This window comes from Pleurodeles waltl, chromosome 6 (genome assembly GCF_031143425.1).
Source record: "Pleurodeles waltl isolate 20211129_DDA chromosome 6, aPleWal1.hap1.20221129, whole genome shotgun sequence".
NCBI lineage: Eukaryota > Metazoa > Chordata > Amphibia > Caudata > Salamandridae > Pleurodeles > Pleurodeles waltl.
The window spans coordinates 495,403,767-495,424,212 of record NC_090445.1 but is presented as its reverse complement, the minus strand read 5'-3'; the positions used below and the strand labels follow the sequence as shown (position 1 = coordinate 495,424,212).

Here is a 20,446-nt window from a genome sequence, read left to right as displayed (position 1 = left end):
CTTCCTTTATTAAAGAAGCCTTCGACAGACCCATCAAAAATGTTCTTCCCATTTCTTTAAAGCTGCACCCCCAGTTTCTTTTTTAGCCTTTTAAAAAAAAGAATGTAATCATCAACTTTCCTCCTTTGTTATATCTAGCGCCATTCTTGACCCTGGTCAATAAGGCTTCCCATTTCCAGTATCTCACACACCACCTTGATTTCTGTGGTCGACGAACTTAGAAAGATAGAAGAAAAGGATTTTACATGCGCTCTCTGTGTTGTTTTGACTCAATAGCTCATCATCTTCTATTGTCTCCGTGCATCAGGTGGGTGTCTGCAACACTGCATAGAACTGGATCACCTACCTACAGTATTTTGCCCATCTTTTCAGTCTAGGTCTTGCAAGCTGTCTGTTTGGTGTATCTCAAGACTCATCATGGAGTTCAACACTTTTTGATGTATACGCCTACTCTCTTGCCCAGCTTTTGGTCTGTCCTTAATAAACTAAACAGAGGACATCTTCTGCTGTGGCTGGGCAAACCAAACTATGACGTGGTAAACGTCCAGAACTTTGCAACTAATGGTATGTCATGGATGAAAAAAAAATATAAATCTTCCCCCAAAATTATACACAGAACACAGGAGTCCTGGTTGTTGGGAAAATAGAATTCACTCTGGTCGTCCAATTGGTAGACAAGGAAATATGGCACTCCATAGACCCGCATCAGTGGTCCAGAAAGTAGGATTTTTTTTTTTTTTTATTGACAAAAAAAAAATCTTTTGAAGATAAATTAGTGAAATCTCGTATTCCTGCTTTCAACAATTACGTTTCCTGAAGGTATCCCTTTCTTTTCATCCGACAAGTAATAGTGCAAGCTGCAATTCTATACCTTGCACTTCATGTCTAGCTCCTTATCTAGCTATAAAGAATGTAATATCCTGCACCTTCCAGTTTCCCCCACCATGTAGATGTACCACCATGCATGACCGTTCTTCACTGGCTAACCATCCCTTAAGTGTGTCCTGTTCAAATCCTGGTCTTGTCCATCGAGCCAACTATAACCAGGGCCTGCTTTGTGTTCCAAATTTCCCAAGAACCTTCAAACTCTAAAATAAGCTACAGTTTGCTTACTGACTACTCCTAATGTTCATCACTGATATTCTGGTGGACGTTCTTCATTCTTGGCTTCTAAACATTGGAATTCCCTTGCCCTGGGTCTAGGTTGACTGGAGAATCACCTTTCCATCCATAAACCAGTTGAAACATGGCTTATCTTCTAGCTTTATTGAATTACTCTCTTGGTGTCTAACATCATACTCAAGTTCCTTAGACGCAAGATACCCTTTTGGGTGACTGTTAACGACTTAGAAGTGTTTAGAAAAGAACAGAATAAAACAACCAAATCATTTTTTTCTGTGATGTCATACAAGACATTGCATGTTACACGTTTATGCAATATAAGGAATTTCCTGATTTGAAGCAGGCTATTGCAATCAGAGTCCCTGCTGAATCCATTGAAAAGTAACAGAATAAAACTAGTCCATCTGTAATCACCTTTAGGATAAAACAAAAGTGACTTGTTCCATAATCCAACCTATTCCATTACTACCAAAGTATTTTCTGTAATCTAAATATGTAAACACACTAATTTAATGTTCTTAAAGGAAACATAGAAAAACGTTCTATTATTATTATATAAGAGAAACGTATCCAAAGTGACCCCCCCCCCCCCCAACAAAACAAAAAAATACTAAATTTGCCCAGTAGTCCTCAATCTGGTACCAGCTAAATTAGGCAGACTAATCTTCAGTAATCAAATACACAGTGAACCGGATCTCACTATTCAATACAAGAGAGAATTACATAACCAGAGCTATTTCACCTGTTGAAAGATGAGTCATTCATAAACCAATTGATTACTTTGGTTGAACTGAAGTAAACAGATTCTTAATCAGCACACATTTATGTCTCCATAACATGTATCTGGCTAGAGTGCAGATTAAGGTAGTTACAGCAATATTTAATCCAATGCACAGTAAAAGGAACATTCAATGATTTAGTAAAACTTAAATATATAAGGTAATAATATACATGTAATAAAACACATAATGGGAAAATCTAATTTACATAATGAAGGAAAAGTGGCCAGTGCCATCTCATTGTAGGTCTAAGGCAGATCACAGTAATTAGTAATGCAGACCAAAGAAATCTTAATATCCTTCAACACAATCAGAGTAATAATTTCTGAAACCCGAAGCAATTTACATGGTCAATGCCCAGATGGCACCCGTTTTATGTCCAGCATGACAACTGCACATGCAGCATTATCCTCTGTGCGAGAAAGGAGCTTGCACGCCTGCTGCAAAGCTGGTGTGCAAGCGTAGCTTTTCCTGCCTGCTGTACATGGTGTGCGCGAAAGAAACTTGAAAAACTAACGCCTGCCATGTGAAGACTGCACAGCACACAATGGAGTACCACTCCTGTGCGCCTTACACAAGATAGATAAACGTTTTTTTTTTTTTTTTTTAAATGGTATTCTCAATGCTCTAGCAGTGGTTGAGTCCAGAGCACAAGTTTGACAGTCATCATCCATTACACACGATTTAATAAGAGTGTCGAGTGAGAACTTGTATAAATGAACATACAAACTTCACTTCCACTCATCCACAAAAAAAGTAATTGCAGGAAGTATTGAAGACCCTGCAGACACACTCGAATCTGAAATACTACTAAAGGAAAACACTGTACGGAGCAGTCTAATTGTGCATTGCTAAGCCAATAAATTAAACAAATGCGGTGAGCTGGATTTAAATATAAAGTTTATACACGTGGAACATGTGCTTTTAAGCCAAACAAAATGAAGATATAAGTACAGTTAGTTCGTCTAACAAGAAAAAGTTCCCCACGAACAAAACTTTTCAGCTAGAAACGACGTGGATTAGAGTTTGAGAATTTAGGAAAGCACAGCAATCAACCCATGTCAGAATGAAATGCGTTAAGAACAGCTAGAGTATGTGTTAGGCGTGACAAAAGGGTCTGACGAAAGTTGGGAAACTAATAACGTTTAAAGTTCGGTCCAATACTGCAGATGGGAACTACATTTTTGATAAGAAAAAAGTCTCAGTTCAAGAAGAAGGGATAAATATTCCATATTTTATCAAGGGACAGGAGGCCAGTGAATGTATAGAGTAGCCCATGAGGAGTTTCGGAGTGGTCTGAAGCAGGGGATGAGGCGTTCTTTAAGAAAGGAGGCTGCTGAATAGTGGGTGTGGTTTTGAGTCGAAATGGGGCGAGAGTATTGAAGAGAGATAAGAATAATTGTGGCGGAGGGGACTAAATGAGAGTACACACGCAAGCTGACCAGTTACATAATACCATCTCGTCTTAGACAAAAACGTTCGCATATCCCCTAGTTTTACTTCCTCTCTCGAAAAATATCCGTCGATTCACTCCAAGTCAAATGGAAAATAAGAGTCATGCACTTCCTGTCGCTAAGACCTTGCTTCTGCGGGCCCCCCATTCTTCAATCGTCTTGAAACTGAATCTCAGTTGTAAAGTGTTAGTAAAGGCTGCTGTGCGAGCGTCTACTAAGTCCTGACAGTTTGTTGGGGGGTACTGCTAGAGTGATGCGGATGCTGAAGGAAGGGATGAGTGCTCAGCCAAGGGAGTGGCTAATTGTCAGAATAGGGGTACTGAGCAGGGTGACTGCCGAAACAAGGCTGTGGAAAACAACATATATAAGGGTTGGATGCTGAAACAACTGCGAATAGTGACGTAACGAGGGTAGTGAGTTTAGTTTAAGAAGAAAGCGGCGCTGGCAGTGTTAAGTCGGGGCTGCTGGAGCAAGGGGCTAATATAAAAAGCAGGCGGATCCTTAGAATAGTAGGGCATACTGGATAGTACTCTAAAGGGAAATAAGTGGATCTTTGAACGTTTGACCTGTGTGGAGCGCGCTGAAACGGGTGGGTTGAGCGCTGGAATATAGTGCCAGCAGTAAAAGAAAGAGGAAGGAATGTTGAAACAAGGGGGGGCACTAAGGGGTGATGTATTTAAAACATTGCTAAGAGTGTTTTAAAAGTGGAAATTAAAGGTAGCGAACAAGTATTAAAAAGTGGTCTGGAGGACTGTTAGAATGGTTACAGAGAGTGAATACTGAAGCTAGAGCACTGAAGAAAGACTTGTGGGTGGAGGAACTGCTAAACCAATGGAGTCCACACAACGGTACACACCAACCCCTACACTCCCTTTTTCCTGCCCCGAAGAGGCAATGTCCGAGGTGCCATACCAAGTCCAGTGAAGGCCCCTCCTGATCCTCCTCCTGCCGCTTCTGGGTGTTCCCCTCACAGTGCTCCTTCCAGTGGGTGGTGAGCTGCCCGCCACACGCTACCAATGTCGCTCCTTTCCCTCCTGGGGCCGCCACTGACCCGTCACGTTTAGCGAAGCTCCCAGCGTCACTGACAGTGAAAAAGAAAGCACTCTTTACAGCTGCCACACCGTCGCCATGTTCCGCCGACCGCTGCCTTTCCTTTCCGCCTGGGCCTCACACTGCCGCCGCCCCGCCTTACAGAGCAAAACTCACAGGAACGAGCCTTCATCACAGCGCATGCACCGTTCAGAAGGGGCGGAGCTGAGTTGACATTAGTCCACCATCTTAGAGCCAGGCAGGCGCTATACTTAACTCAATGACGTTCCTAAGGACATAACATTTTTGCCTGGCTTCCAAGACGAGCGCCATAAGTTGCTCAGGCAAAACTTCAGTTAGTGTAGCCTGCATTTATTCGAAATCTGACCTTTAGCCTGACCTTAACATGGATGTCGCTTAGTAAGGGACTAACCTGTGTTTTCTACGAAAGGCTGTGACTTAAATACGGGTGGCGAGAAATCTAAGACAGCTTTCCTTCTTTACAGACTGACTCTCATAAACCTTTAGAACTTTAGAGCGCAGCTTTTCACTGAGTTGCCGGAATCCGAAATGCCTCAAAATGAGAATACAAGCCTACAATAACGCAGTGGTAGATGTAACTGCGAATAGGCGGTCATTTTGAAGGGAGTCCGCCTTTCAAACATTTTACCACTTTAAAAGGTAGTTCTCAAAGTCCGAGATTTAGAGATTAAAAGGACTAATTTTATGACAAGACCGGAGGCTCTATTATGCGTTCTTTTCATGCTTTAATATTAACAGCAGCAGTCAAGAAACTACAACTCCCATGAAGGTTAGGATTGGACTAACCAATGGGAGCAAAACAGTAACTAAAACTAGACCAATAGGAACAGGCCATCAACCATAGAGAGTACCCTTGACTGCAAGCAGCCCTCTTTTCTTGCTGCTCGCAGTCAAGATAAGTACTCTCTTTGGTCGTTCTGATATTTATTACTTTGTTTATTCTATATTACTGTTCCTTATACTTCTGAGTTTGTATATTTTACTGTCACCATTCTAACTGTGGCTGTTAATTTAGTTTTCTACCGCTTTGCACCCGTTATTCCGCCTTTTTAACCTTTTTCGTTTCAGCCCCGGGCTTAAACCGTCGCGTTGCCGCGCGCCGGCTTGAGCGTTCTATTGCGCTCTTTCTTCGTTGCCTCAGCGCGTTCATCTGCGCGTTCCCTGACAAGAAGCTTACCGTTTCCAGACCGCAGCTCTCGTCCGTGCGGCCGGCTCCGACAGCGGTCAGACTCTTCCTTTTCCTCTCCGCGCGCCTCCAGCTTAGTCTGGAGAAACTAATGACCACTCCTTAGCGGTTCTTTACTCTTCCCCGTGTTTCGGCAAAAAATTTAATCCCGCCCAGGGGAGGAGCCATTTTTCAGCCGGTGGAGCGTGTTGCTCCTATTAATTCTTTTAACCCCTTTATTGCCATTTTCTTGAGGGCGCTTTTTTGCACACAGTTTTAGCTGTATTTTGACTGGGTTTTGGCACATTTTTCTTATTATTATGGATTTGGGGAGTTCCCCTTCCAGGTCTGCCTCTGAGGAGGATGAGGGATCCTTTTCACAGGATCTTAATAAATTTATCCAGTCCTCTGTCAAGCAAGCCATGAAGGCTTCTATGGACAAGATGTCAAAGAACATTGAAAACTCTGTTCTGACTATGGTGTCCAAATCTATGGCCCATTCTGCGGGGGAAAGCAGAAAACGAAAGCTTTTTTCTTCTAAAATGAGCAAAGGCGCACAAACAGATAGTGAGGTTCCCTCACGCCAGACTGAGGACTTGGTTCCTCCCAGGCCTCCTTCTAAGGAGGGGACTACTTCAAAAAACTCAGCTTCTCAATCCAAATGCAGAGCTAAATCAAAACATATTATCGCGCCTAAAAAGATTGTAATCTCAAAAATTTTGGACACAGATGACGAGGACATGGATGTCTTATCCCAGTCTGATACTCCTGAGGAGGGTGTTTCTCCTTCTTCCCCCAAACGTAGGAAAACTTCGGTTGCTGACCCCTCTTCTAGTGTTGTTGACTCGGAGGGTGTCCCTATGTTCGACCCATCCCTCATACACCATCCGAACTCGACGGAATGGCTCCCTTTGGACCATGTAGGAGATTACATTGCCTCCCGTTTACGTCTCCCTCTGGATAAACAGACAAGATCCAAATTGAAATCTGAATGCCCCAGACCGTCTTTAAATTGTAATATTACTGCAACTCCTATTATTGATGACTCTCTTATTACTTTCTTTACTAAGTTTGGTAAGGACCCTCGCAAAGGAGTGGATAAGGCCTGGACCACGTGCCAGGACAAGCTCCTGGATGTGGTGGGACCTCTGGCAAGAATTTTTGATTTAGCCGAATCTGCCAGGTTGGATGACTCTCCTATTGATCCCTTGGATCTCTCTCTTTGGATTCAAAGAGCCTTTTGTTTCCTGGGCAATGCTAACGCTGCTATTATTCATGAAAGGCGTAAGGGCCTTCTTCTCAAAATGGATCCTAAGCTAGCCAACTTCGCCTCTCGAGATCCTGGCATTCAAGCGGACGGAAAACTCTTCGGCGACAATTTCATCAAGGACGTCAGCCGTTTTGTGTCCACATTCTCTTCTCTGGACAAAGCCCAACAGAACCTCAAAAAGGTCTTCAACCAGCGTGTTTTTTCCCGGGCCGGTAGAGGTAGGAGCCGCTTTACCGGCCGCTCATACAGGAATCAAGGCTCTAGAGGATCCACCAATTCCTCCTTCAACTCATATTACCACGAGTTTAAACCCCAATTCTACCCGCAACGATCTAGAGGGTTTCGCAACCGTGGCCAACGTTTCTCCAGACCGGCCATTAATTCAGGTAAGCCTACCTTCTGGCCCTCCCGTAGGAGGGCGTCTTCGTTTCTTTCTTCCGAAATGGAAGTCAATTTCTACAGACCCTTGGGTTCTTTCTACAGTCCTGGGATACCAGATCGAATTCCTTTCTCCTCCCGTCCAACTCTGCCTTCCTCCTTTTCCAAAGTTTTCTCTAGAAATGTCCTCTCTAATATCCTCAGAGATTCAATCGCTCCTAGAAAAGGGCGCCATTCATCGTTGTTCTCCAGACCCTTCCGGGTTCATCAGCTCCATTTTCCTCGTTCACAAAAAGAACAAAAAGTTAAGGCCGGTCATCAACCTGCGATCGTTCAACCAATTTGTCGTCTATCGACACTTCAAAATGGAGACCATTATCCATCTCAGGGACATTTTGCTCCAATTCGATTGGTTAGTCAGATTAGATTTACAGGATGCATACCTTACCATTCCCATTCATCCATCACACCGGAAGTTTCTGCAATTCCTCTGGGGCTCAAAAACTTATCATTTTTCCTCTCTCCCGTTCGGTTTATCTTCAGCACCCTGGTGCTTCACAAAACTATTGAAACCAGTCGTTACCTTCCTTCGTTCTCTAGGCGTCAGACTTATTATCTACCTAGACGACATTCTGATCATGCATCAGAGCAAATCCTCTTTACTGAACCATCTCCGGCTTACATCCACTCTCCTGTCAGATCTTGGTTTCCTAATAAATTACGAGAAGTCAGTTCTCTTGCCTTGTCAACAAATAGACTTCCTGGGCTTCCAAATCGACTCCGTTTCTGCGGCTCTTTTCCTGCCTCGTTCCAAAATTTCCGCAATAAAAAAGGAACTAATTTTAACCCTTCAAAAAGATACTATTTCTCTCAGGGCTCTAGCACGGATAGTCGGCCTCCTTTCGTCCTCTATCCAGGCCATCTTTCCGGGTCCCCTTCATTACCGTGCCCTCCAACGCCTCAAAATTCTTCATCTTCGCCGAGGTCTCGCCTTTTCCGACCTTGTATCTCTAGACCAGGAATCCCAGCTGGAAATTCAATGGTGGATATCCCATTTAGAGGCTTGGAACGGCAGATCCATCTTCCCCTCTGTGCCCGATCTTGTGTTAGAATCAGATGCAAGTCTCACGGGCTGGGGCGCCCGCTGTGGGTCAATATCGACTGGCGGTATATGGTCCGCAGAGGAGTCCAGATTGCACATAAACTGTTTAGAGCTTCTTGCAGGCTCCTTTGCAATCAAAAGCTTCACAAAAAACAGGGCACGCTGCTCCATTCTGCTCCGTATGGACAACATCTCAGCCGTGCGTTACATAAACCATTTAGGGGGCACCAGATCCAAACCCCTGGCCCTTCTGGCCAAGAGCCTCTGGGAATTTTGCCTGTCCCACAAATTCTCTCTACTAGCGGAATATCTTCCGGGTTCGCTAAATTCCAATGCAGACTGGTATTCCCGTCACCTCTCGGACTCCAGCGATTGGAAATTACATCAGTCGGTCTTTTATCAGATAGAACGCAAATGGGGCCCTTTCCACGTAGATCTATTTGAGTCCAGACTCAACACCCAGCTTCCTCTCTTCTTCAGCTGGCGCCCGGACCCTCTAGCGTTAGCCACGGACGCCTTCCTACAAGACTGGTCCGGTTCCCTCAACTATGCCTTCCCTCCATTTATCCTCATCAACAGAGTCCTGAACCAGGTCAGACGTCAGAAGGCTTCCATTGTTCTGTTGGCTCCCTTTTGGCAAGCCCAAGTTTGGTTTCCTCCTCTTCTAGAGTTAACGGTGGACTTTCCCATCTTACTTCCGACTTTCCCGTCCATCATTCTAGATCCTTTTGGTCGCCCTCACAATCTCATACTCGATCACTCTCTAACCATCTCGGCCTGGCTCATTTCCGGTCTGCCCGACAGATCCATTCTATTTCGGCAGAAGCTTCAGAGTTCATTAATAACGCATGGGCACCCGGTACCAGGCGAGCCTATAAATCAGCCTGGGCTCTTTGGACAAGCTGGTGTTTGGGAAAATGTTCCAATCCCTTTTCAGCAGATCTGAACCTCATTATTAATTTCCTAGCCGCCCAGGCAGGCCTAGGTAAGGCTTATCGCACTATCAACCTTTACAGATCAGCTATTTCCATGAACCACGAAAACATTGATGGTAACCCGGTCGGGTCCCATCCACTGATCTGTCGTCTGCTCAAAGGAGTCAAACTCTCCAAACCTCCTGCGCCCAAATACTCGCATATATGGGATGTTTCCCTCGTGTTAAACCTTTTTCTTTCCTGGCCGGATAATCCAAGTCTTTCTCTTAAGATGCTCTCCGCCAAGCTTACTATGCTGCTTTGCTTAATTTCTATTAAAAGGACTTCGGACGTTAAGTCCTTAGATGTTTCTGCCCGTCAATTCTTGCCTTCTGGGGTTCTATTTCACATTTCCAAACGCACCAAAACTAATTTACACTCCGTTTTCTATCCCTTCTTTCCTGACAAACCTAAGTTATGTGTGGGTCTTTGTTTAAAAGAATATGAAATTAGAACTGCTGTCCTGAGAAAGTCCTCTTCCACTCAATTACTGATCTCCTTCCGAAAACCTCATGGTCCAGTGACTTCGGCAACTCTGGCCCGCTGGATTAAAATGATTTTGTCATTGGCTGGTATTGATATTTCTGTGTTTGGAGCACATTCTTCCAGAGGAGCTATGGCCTCCAAAGCTTTCGCCCTTGGGTCTAGCTTGGAGGACATTCTCAGGTCAGCAGATTGGTCAAACGATAATGTTTTCAAAACCTTCTATTGTAAACCTGTTAGAACTGCTTCTTCCCTAGTTATTGATAAGCTTTAAACGCGCATAATAGAGCCTCCGGTCTTGTCATAAAATGTAGATTTTCCTAGTAAGTTATGACGGAAAGTCTTAATTTTATTAAAGACACGGAGGCGAATATTATCCCACCACAGTACTTTTATTAATTGTACTTTTTTCTTTCCCTCCCAGCGACTCCAGCGTTGCCTCCAGCTTCCGGATAACGCCGCCAGTTCAATCAGTTCCTTCTTCATGAAGAGGCCTCCGGAGACGTCATCTCAATTGTTCCAGGCTCAGTTTCCTCACCCATCATCCTTTCGACTCTTCACTTTGCTACAAGACTTTCTCTCCATTTTGTTGGCTGTTGCAATAATTGGTCTTAAATACCCTTTGTTCAATGACACTATTTGACTTGCTCGTTCAAGAAAAGAGGGCTGCTTGCAGTCAAGGGTACTCTCTATGGTTGATGGCCTGTTCCTATTGGTCTAGTTTTAGTTACTGTTTTGCTCCCATTGGTTAGTCCAATCCTAACCTTCATGGGAGTTGTAGTTTCTTGACTGCTGCTGTTAATATTAAAGCATGAAAAGAACGCATAATATTCGCCTCCGTGTCTTTAATAAAATTAAGACTTTCCGCCATAACTTACTAGGAAAATCTACATTTTATTGCACAATAGTGTACACATACTTATGTCTATTTGAGCTTTCTTTCACATATTGATGGTTTAATGCATCAAAAAAAGTAAAACAGGAAAATATTAACGCAACTTGTGTTTTATAAAACTACAAAAAAGGTTGAATAGAGTTGAGGGTTATTTAATTTAATTTTAAATCTTTACGGCATTCACCACAAATATATCCTGTTACAACCTGGCTGAATGTTTTGTGCTATGACCGACATACAGTGCAAGATTTTTTTAGCTTTAGTAAAGGAAAGTCTAGATTTTATGACAAGACCGGAGGCTCTATTATGCGTTCTTTTCATGCTTTAATTTTAACAGCAGCAGTCAAGAAACTACAACTCCCAAGAAGGCTAGGCTTGGACTAACCAATGGGAGCAAAACAATAACTAAAACTAGACCAATAGGAAAGGGCCATAAACCATAGAGAGCACACTTGACTGCAAGCAGCCCTCTTTTCTTGCTGCTCGCAGTCAAGATAAGTACTCTCTTTGGTCTTCTCGATACTTAATGCTCTGTATATATCGTTTTACTGTTATTTATCTTTTTGTGAATATATATTTTGTTGTCCTCGTCCTGAAGGTGGTTTTCGCCTAGTTTCTTGCCGCTTTGCGGCTGTTATATCTCGCTTTCTTAACCTTTTTTCCAGCCCCCCCCCCTGGGCTCCAACCGTCGTGGTGCCGCGCGCCGTTAAGAGCGTTCGATCGCGCTCCTTCCTTGTTGCCTCAGCGCGTTTCTTCGCGCGTCGCTTAGAATTCCTTACCGACTCCCGGTGGCAGCTCTCTTCCGTTCGTCTCTGCACGGACAGCGGCCAGCCTCTTCCTTTCACCTTAGCGCACCTCCAGCATCGCGCCTCGTGTAACCCGCGACCGCTCCTCAGCGGTTCTTCGTTCTTCTTCGTTTCTGCAGCGTCTAGTCCCCGCCCAGGGGAGGAGCCATTTTCAGCTCTTGGAGCGTTTTGCTCCTTTTAACCCTTTTATTGCCATTGCTTTGAGGGCTTTTTGCTCACAGTACTCGTTTGAATTATTTACTTGAATTTTGGCACATTATCTTTTTTCTATTATGGATTTGGGGAGTTCCCCTTCCAGGTCTGCCTCTGAGGAGTATGAGGGATCCTTTACACAGGATCTTAATAAGTTTATCCAGTCCTCTGTCAAGCAAGCTATGAAGGCTTCTATGGACAAGATGTCAAAAAATATTGAAAACTCTGTTATGTCCATGGTGTCCAAATCTATGGCCCATTCTGCGGGGGAAAGCAGAAAACGAAAGCTATTCTCTTCTAAATTGAGTAAAGGCGCACAAACAGGAAGTGAGGTTCCCTCACACCAGACTGAGGACTTGGTTCCTCCCAGGCCTCCTTCTAAGGAGGGGATTTCTTCCCAAAATACGGCATCTCAATCCAAATGCAAAGCAAAATCAAAACATATCATTGCGCCAAAAAAAAATAAAGATTGTGATCTCTAAAATTTTGGACACAGATGACGAGGACATGGATGATTTATCTCAGTCCGATACTCCTGAGGATGTTTTTTCTCCTTCCTCCCCTTCCCCTAAACGTAGAAAAATTTCGGTTGCTGGTCCCTCTTCTAGTGTCGTCGATTCGGAGGGTGTTCCTATGTTCGACCCATCTCTCATACACCATCCGAACTCGACGGAATGGCTCCCTTTGGACCATGTAGGGGATTACATTGCTTCCCGCTTACGTCTCCCTCTGGATAAACAGACAAGATCCAAGTTGAAATCTGAATGCCCCAGACCGTCTTTAAATTCTAATATTACTGCAACACCTATTATTGATGACTCTCTTATTACTTTCTTTACTAAATTTGGGAAGGATCCTCGCAAAGGAGTGGATAGGGCCTGGACCACGTGCCAGGACAAGCTCCTGGATGTGGTGGGTCCTCTGGCAAGAATTTTCGATCTAGCTGAATCAGCCAGGTTAGAGGACTCGTCTATTGATCCCTTGGATCTTTCTCTTTGGATTCAAAGAGCCTTTTGTTTCCTGGGCAATGCTAACGCTGCTATTATTCATGAAAGGCGTAAGGGCCTTCTTCTCAAAATGGATCCCAAGTTAGCCAACTTCGCCACTCGAGATCCTGGCATTCAAGCTGACGGAAAACTCTTCGGTGACAATTTCATCAAAGACGTCAGTCGTTTTGTGTCAACATTCTCTTCTTTGGACATAGCCCAACAGAATCTCAAAAAGGTCTTTAACCAGCATGTTTTTTCCCGGGCCGGTAGAGGTAGGAGCCGCTTTACCGGCCGCACGTACAGGAACCAAGGCTCTAGAGGATCCGCCAATTCCTCCTTCAATTCATATTACCACGAGTTCAAACCCCAATTCTATCCGCAACGATCTAGAGGGTTCCGCAACCGTGGCCAACGTTTCTCCAGACCAACCGTTAATCCAGGTAAGCCTACCTTCTTGCCCTCCCGTGGGAGGGCGTCTTCGTTTCTTTCTTCCGAAATGGAAGTCAATTTCAACAGACCCTTGGGTTCTTTCCACTGTTCAGGGATACCAGATCGAATTCCTCTCTCCTCCCGTCCAACTCTGTCTTCCTCCTTTTCCAAAGTTTTCTCTAGAAATGTCCTCTCTAATATCCTCAGAGATTCAATCGCTCTTAGAAAAAGGCGCCATTCACCTTTGTTCTCCAGACCCTTCCGGATTCATCAGCTCCATTTTTCTCGTTCACAAAAAGAACAAAAAGTTAAGGCCGGTCATCAACCTGAGATCGTTCAACCAATTTGTCATCTATCGACACTTCAAGATGGAAACCATTATCCATCTCAGGGACATTTTGCTCCAATTCGATTGGCTAGTCAGATTAGACTTACAGGATGCATACCTTACCATTCCTATTCATCCGTCACACCGGAAGTTTCTGCAATTCCTTTGGAGCTCAAAAACTTATCATTTTTCCTCTCTCCCGTTCGGTCTATCCTCAGCACCCTGGTGCTTCACAAAACTATTGAAACCAGTCGTCACCTTTCTTCACTCTCTAGGCATCAGGCTCATTATCTACCTAGACGACATTCTGATCATGCATCAGAGCAAATCATCTTTAATGACCCATCTCCAGATAACATCCACTCTCCTGTCAGATCTTGGCTTCCTGATAAATCACGAAAAGTCAGTTCTCCTGCCTTGTCAACAAATAGAATTCCTGGGCTTCCAAATAGATTCCGTTTCAGCGGCTCTTTTCCTTCCTCGTTCCAAAGTTTCCGCAATAAAAAAGGAACTAATCTTAACTCTTCAAAAAGATACTATTTCTCTCAGGGCTCTCGCAAGGATAGTCGGTCTCCTCTCGTCCTCTATCCAGGCCATCTTTCCGGGACCCTTTCACTACAGCGCCCTCCAGCGTCTCAAAATCCTTCATCTTCGTCGAGGTCTGGCCTTTTCCGACCTTGTCTCACTAGACCAGGAATCCCAGTTGGAAATTCAATGGTGGATATCCCATTTAGAGGCTTGGAACGGCAGATCCATCTTCCCCTCTGTGCCCGATCTTGTGTTAGAATCAGATGCAAGTCTCACGGGCTGGGGCGCCCGCTGTGGTTCAATATCGACTGGCGGTATATGGTCCGCAGAGGAGTCCAGATTGCACATAAACTGTTTAGAGCTTCTTGCAGGCTCCTTTGCAATCAAAAGCTTCACAAAAAACAGGGCACGCTGCTCCATTCTGCTCCGTATGGACAACATCTCAGCTGTGCGTTACATCAACCATTTAGGGGGCACCAGATCCAAACCCCTGGCCCTTCTGGCCAAGAGCCTCTGGGATTTTTGCCTGTCCCACAAATTTTCCCTTCTAGCAGAATATCTTCCGGGTTCACTGAATTCCAATGCAGACTGGCATTCCCGTCATCTCTCGGATTCCAGCGATTGGAAATTACATCAGTCGGTCTTTTATCAGATAGAACGCAAATGGGGTCCTTTCCACGTAGATCTCTTTGCGTCCAGACTCAACACCCAGCTTCCTCTCTTTTTCAGCTGGCGCCCGGACCCTCTAGCGTTAGCCACGGACGCCTTCCTACAGGACTGGTCCGGATCCCTCAATTATGCTTTCCCTCCCTTTATCCTCATCAACAGAGTCCTGAACCAAGTCAGACGTCAGAAAGCTTCCATCGTCCTGTTGGCCCCCTTTTGGCAATCTCAAGTTTGGTTCCCTCCCCTTCTCGAACTAACGGTGGATTTTCCCATCTTACTTCTGTCTTTTCCGTCCCTTATTCAAGATCCTTTCGGTCGCCCTCACAACCTCATCCTCGATCACTCTCTAACTATCTCGGCTTGGCTCATTTCCGGTCTGCCTGGCAGACCCATTCTATTTCGGCAGAAGTTTCAGAATTCATTAATAACGCATGGGCACCCGGTACCAGGCGAGCCTATAAATCAGCCTGGGCTCTTTGGGCAAGCTGGTGTCTGGGAAAATGTTCCAATCCCTTTTCAGCAGATCTGAACCTAATTATTAATTTCCTAGCCGCTCAGGCGGGCCTAGGTAAGTCTTATCGCACTATAAACCTTTACAGATCAGCTATATCCATGAACCACGCAAACATTGATGGTAACCCGGTCGGGTCCCATCCGCTGATCTGTCGTCTTCTCAAAGGAGTCAAACTCTCCAAACCCCCCTCTGCCAAGTACTCTCATATCTGGGACGTTTCCCTCGTGTTAAATCTTTTCCTTTCCTGGCCAGATAATCCAAGTCTTTCTCTTAAGATGCTCTCCGCCAAGCTTACTATGCTGCTTTGCTTAATTTCTATTAAAAGGACTTCGGACGTTAGGTCCTTAGATGTTTCTGCCCGGCAATTCTTACCTTCTGGGGTCCTAGTTCACATTTCCAAACGTACCAAAACTAATTTACACTCCGTTTTCTATCCTTTCTTTCCTGACAAACCTAAGTTATGTGTGGGTCTTTGTTTAAAAGAATATGAAAATAGAACTGCTGTTCTGAGAAAGTCCTCTTCCAATCAATTACTGATCTCCTTTCGAAAACCTCATGGTCCAGTGACTTCGGCAACCCTGGCCCGCTGGATTAAAATGATTATGTCCCTGGCTGGTATTGATATTTCTGTGTTTGGAGCACACTCCTCCAGAGGGGCCATGGCATCCAAAGCTTTCGCCCTTGGGTCCAGCTTGGAGGGCATTCTCAGGTCAGCAGATTGGTCAAATGATAATGTTTTCAAAACCTTCTATTGTAAACCTGTTAGAACTGCTTCTTCTCTGGTTATTGATAAGCTTTAAACGTGCATAATAGAGCCTCCGGTCTTGTCATAAAATGTAGATTTTCCTAGTAAGTTATGACGGAAAGTCTTAATTTTATTAAAGACACGGAGGCGAATATTATCCCACCAAAGTACTTCTATTAATTGTACTTTTTTCTTTCCCTCCCAGCGACTCCAGCGTTGCCTCCAGCTTCCGGATAACGCCGCCAGATCAATCAGTTCCTTCTTCATTAAGAGGCCTCCAGAGGCGTCATCGCAACCCTTCCAGGATCAGTTTCCTCATCCATCATCCTTTCGGCTCTTCACTTTGCTGCAAGACTTTTGCTCCATTTCGTTGGCATTTGCAATAATTGGTCTTATTTACCCTTTGTTTCATGACTCTATTTGACTTGCTCGTTCAAGAAAAGAGGGCTGCTTGCAGTCAAGGGTGCTCTCTATGGTTTATGGCCCGTTCCTATTGGTCTAGTTTTAGTTATTGTTTTGCTCCCATTGGTTAGTCCAAGCCTAGCCTTCTTGGGAGTTGTAGTTTCTTGACTGCTGCTGTTAAAATTAAAGCATGAAAAGAACGCATAATATTCGCCTCCGTGTCTTTAATAAAATTAAGACTTTCCGTCATAACTTACTAGGAAAATTTACATTTTATTATAGATACACAGGAGAGTATAATCTTTAGCACTTTCTGGAGATACACTTCATGAGCACTCTTATTACACCCCCCCCTATTCTGAGGAAACGCGCTCTGCTTCTTGAGCTCTGTGGAGAGACGCTAGCTTCAGCGCACGTTCACCGGTGTTTTTTAAAACGAAACTTCCACATTTTTTGACACCTGTAGCATGGAAGCTGAGACAGCTTGTTCGACAGAGTCCTGAATAAAAGCGTTTACATTATCACAAAATTCGTCAGCTTCATTATCATCAAAGGCATTAGAGGTGTTTTTTGACATTTTTAATAACAGTATATAGCAACTGAAATAAATAAAAAACGTAGACTGGAAAGCTCACAATGGCACCCAAATAATACATAAATATAATGAAAAATAAACAAATGACAAAAGGAATGAAATTCCTGAGCTAAAATAAATATGGCTCAGAAGAGTTAATAAAAGGCATTCAGGCAAGAGGAGTGAACAAGGGGAGCGCTCCAGAGACTGAGACGCACCACCAAACCATGAAAAAAGGATAGGGGTAGGAGTGGATGACCCAGAAGCTCCGCCCCGGGGAAGGACCCAGAACAGACAAAAGGAATCACCCGGTCTCGAATGACCAGACGAAGTCTCTGGTGAACACAGAGAGACGCAGATTGAGGGAATCGCTCAAGAAGCAGAGCGTGTCTCCTCAGAAGACGGAGGGGCGTGCAATGAGGAGAGTGCTTGTGAACAGCATATCTCCTCAGAGCACAAAGTATAATAGGAGCCTTCAGTCTTGTAATAAAATAGTGGAGTTTTACTCGAAGTGCTACTCACAAAATTAATCCAGTCTGCTGCTGACCAGAGAGCGCAATTGTAGTTAAAGATTCGAGTAGCGGTTTGCCTTGCACAAGAATAGTGGCAACCTTGAAATGGGGTCACCAATTTATCAAAGTCACAGACAGGTCACAACAATTTAAAGTGGTAAATAAGTGTGCACGCAAATATGAGGATGATTGTAATCAAGCTCGTCAACTTTTTTTTTCTTACACATGGGTCAGCTTTCCAAGTGCATTAAAAAAGTATGAGAACTCTGATCCTGCGTACAATGAGGGTGGGGTCGATGAGCATGGGGGCTAGATAAAAAAACGTGGCTAAAAAAGAATAAAATATGCTGTAACTATTTTATTGGACTGTCACCTACATTTAACTGTATATAAGATAACACAGATTAAATAGAAAAATAAATGCAAGTCAAACTAATCAGTGGGAAATTGACTTTTAACATCTATTGATGCAACACACCACAATACATGCCAACATTGTAAAATAGGAACATGAGAGATTTAAAGAAAATATTCAGGAGAATGCATTTTCTCCATTGGCTTCGATTTGTAATGTCGTGGCTCACAGCTATATTAATAAGGCATGCAGACACATAGTTGGTGGGACTAGTAACTGACTTAAGTGCACTTGCACCTGGCCCCTTTTATTGGCAGGGTCACCTGTCCGATAACACCTGTAGTGGATGGGTGTGTGGAAGCCAGCTCTCACAGAGTGGGTGGTAGAAACACTAGAATGTGTCCAGCGGACACTATATTACCCCCAAGCCCCCAAACATTATTAAAAATAGAAGGAAGGGGAAGGAGGCGCCGCCCCCCACCCAGATTTAGGTACAGCCTGGTGTGCAGACTCACAGTTCAGCATAACACTACGGCCGCCATAGTGTTATGCTGCTTCAGGATGGATGATGTTAAAATTATGCCTCCCCCCCTGAAAAAAAATTCTGCAGACACCCATGCATGGTTGGTGCACTTGCCAACAGGACCTAGGTGCGGTGGGCTATCAGATAGGCTCTGGACAATTAGTTTCACACGTTGCGAGGAGTGCCTTGTTGGTCTCTTGATGTTTTGCGGGGTAAGGCTCCACCCTGGCAATGAGATGCTCCTTCGTTGGATCAAGTGATGCTTCAGGATGGATGATGTTAAAATTATGCCTCCCCCCCTGAAAAAAAATTCTGCAGACACCCATGCATGGTTGGTGCACTTGCCAACAGGACCTAGGTGCGGTGGATTATCAGATAGGCTCTGGACAATTAGTTTCACACGTTGCGAGGAGTGCCTTGTTGGTCTCTTGATGTTTTGCGGGGTAAGGCTCCACCCTGGCAATGAGATGCTCCTTCGTTGGATCAAGTGATGCACATGGCAAGGATGGTGTGTTTGCTATTAGACAACCTGGACAACAGGTGGTGATGACTTGCTGGAGTGAGGGTGACCGGAGGGACTTTGCAGCCACTTAGCTAGTTGCATAGTTGGTGCAGTTCTTCTCCTACAGCATGTGCGGTTGCAAGCAGGGATGCCATCTGCTTCAGGCAGTCGGTGACAGGTGGCTGAATTGTTGCACTGTGGCAGAGCAGGTGGCTTAATTTCCATATCCAGCTGGGCTGTCTCCAATGACGTCACTGCACTCTGATGGCTGGCTTGTGTTGGTAGGGTCACTCTCGGATAGTGGCACGAGTCCTCCATCTCTTCACCATGTGATATTTCCCTTTTGTGCATCTTTGGTTGCCAGATATTTCAGTGTGACAAGCCTGTCACATGATCTGCTCTCCTCTCCCTTTTCTTTCTTCTTCGCGGCATGGTGTCCTGCCACACTCTCGTCTTGCCTGCTCTGGTGTGGTGTACAGCCATATGTCTTCTCTTTCTGTGGACCGCTCACAGGTCCGGCCCTGTCTGAGGACTAGGCATCTTCTTTTCATGTTGTGGTGGTGGCAACTTGCCACTCGGGAGTGTGCAACTCTCCTCTTGCCTGTTGTGGGCCACTGACGGCTCTGTCTTGAGGTAGTGTGCGGGAAGACACTCTCTAAACAGTCTGTGGCCCACTGCAGGGTGATGCTATAGCAAGTAGGGTGTAAACGATCTCCAGTTAACATCCTTCTCTTTGCTCGAGGGCATAGTGCTTGCGCCTCAAGGCTACACGTGGTGGTGTCTGGTTCGCCTAAGTTTGGGCGTGCTTGACAGGGATGGTCATTTATACGTGACTGTCACTGGCGGGCCAACATTGGTGATTCAATGGTGTCTTCTCAATTGTGGTGGCAGTAGATGGCCCCTAAGGGGTGCCAGTGCAGTGCACAGTGCTTCTCGTGGCTTGCTAGATGTCTCACAGGACTTGCTGTCTTTGGCATTGCTGCTTGGCTGCCTTTGGTTGCATTACCTCAGCTGAACTTTCCTTCATTGGGCAGCTCTGGGCTTCCTGGGGCTCTCTTTGGGGGTTACCAGTCTCTCCACCACCCCTTCCAGGTAGGTAGGCCACCAACATTGGCCAGTTTCTACTTTCTCCTTCAATGAAGGGTCAGTTTGTTTCTCTTGTGGGCGTAATTGGACCTGAGTGGACAGTCTTTCTTCTAGGAGCACGCAGCACTCTCAGCGCTGTGGTGGGCTGACATACCGGGATGGTCACTGTTGAGCTGGCTCCTGGCAGCATGCGTTGGTGGCAGGAGAACACTAGGGGACATGTAACTCTCTTGCCACCTGTCTTTTCCTCACTAGCCCCGGTCTCCATTACAGAGTGGGAGAAAGGGAGCAGTTCAGTTCGTGGGGGAACATGGCTGCAAACACAGGTTTGTGGTTGTACACTTAACATTCTTTGCAATTCAGGTTTTTCCTGGGAGAATGCAGGGCCTTTCACACAGCGTCTGTACTTTATTGTTGAGGGTGAGGTTGTGGGGGCATTTCCAGCTGTCACTCTTGCCGGGCTGCTGGTTCTTTTGTTTGCCCCGCTAAGATCAGCTTTGTCGGGGCCAAGGTGCAGTGCAGCAAGCGGCTGCTAAGTGGCACTGCAGATTGTATTGTATTGTAATTGTAATCGTATTTATATAGCGCTTACTACCCCTGAC

The 20,446-nt window shown here is 45.0% G+C and overlaps 1 protein-coding gene across 2 annotated transcripts in view; it reads right to left on the bottom strand.

Annotated features, from left to right (window-relative positions):
• RAP1A (RAP1A, member of RAS oncogene family) overlaps positions 1-4,559 on the bottom strand; it is a 279,386-nt gene extending 274,827 nt beyond the window's left edge. For both annotated transcript variants that reach the window (XM_069238655.1, XM_069238656.1), the window contains exon 1: positions 4,268-4,559. The gene's annotated coding sequence lies outside the window, so the exon portion shown is untranslated. The remainder of the gene's footprint in view (positions 1-4,267) is intronic.
• Between the last annotated feature and the right edge of the window lie 15,887 nt (positions 4,560-20,446).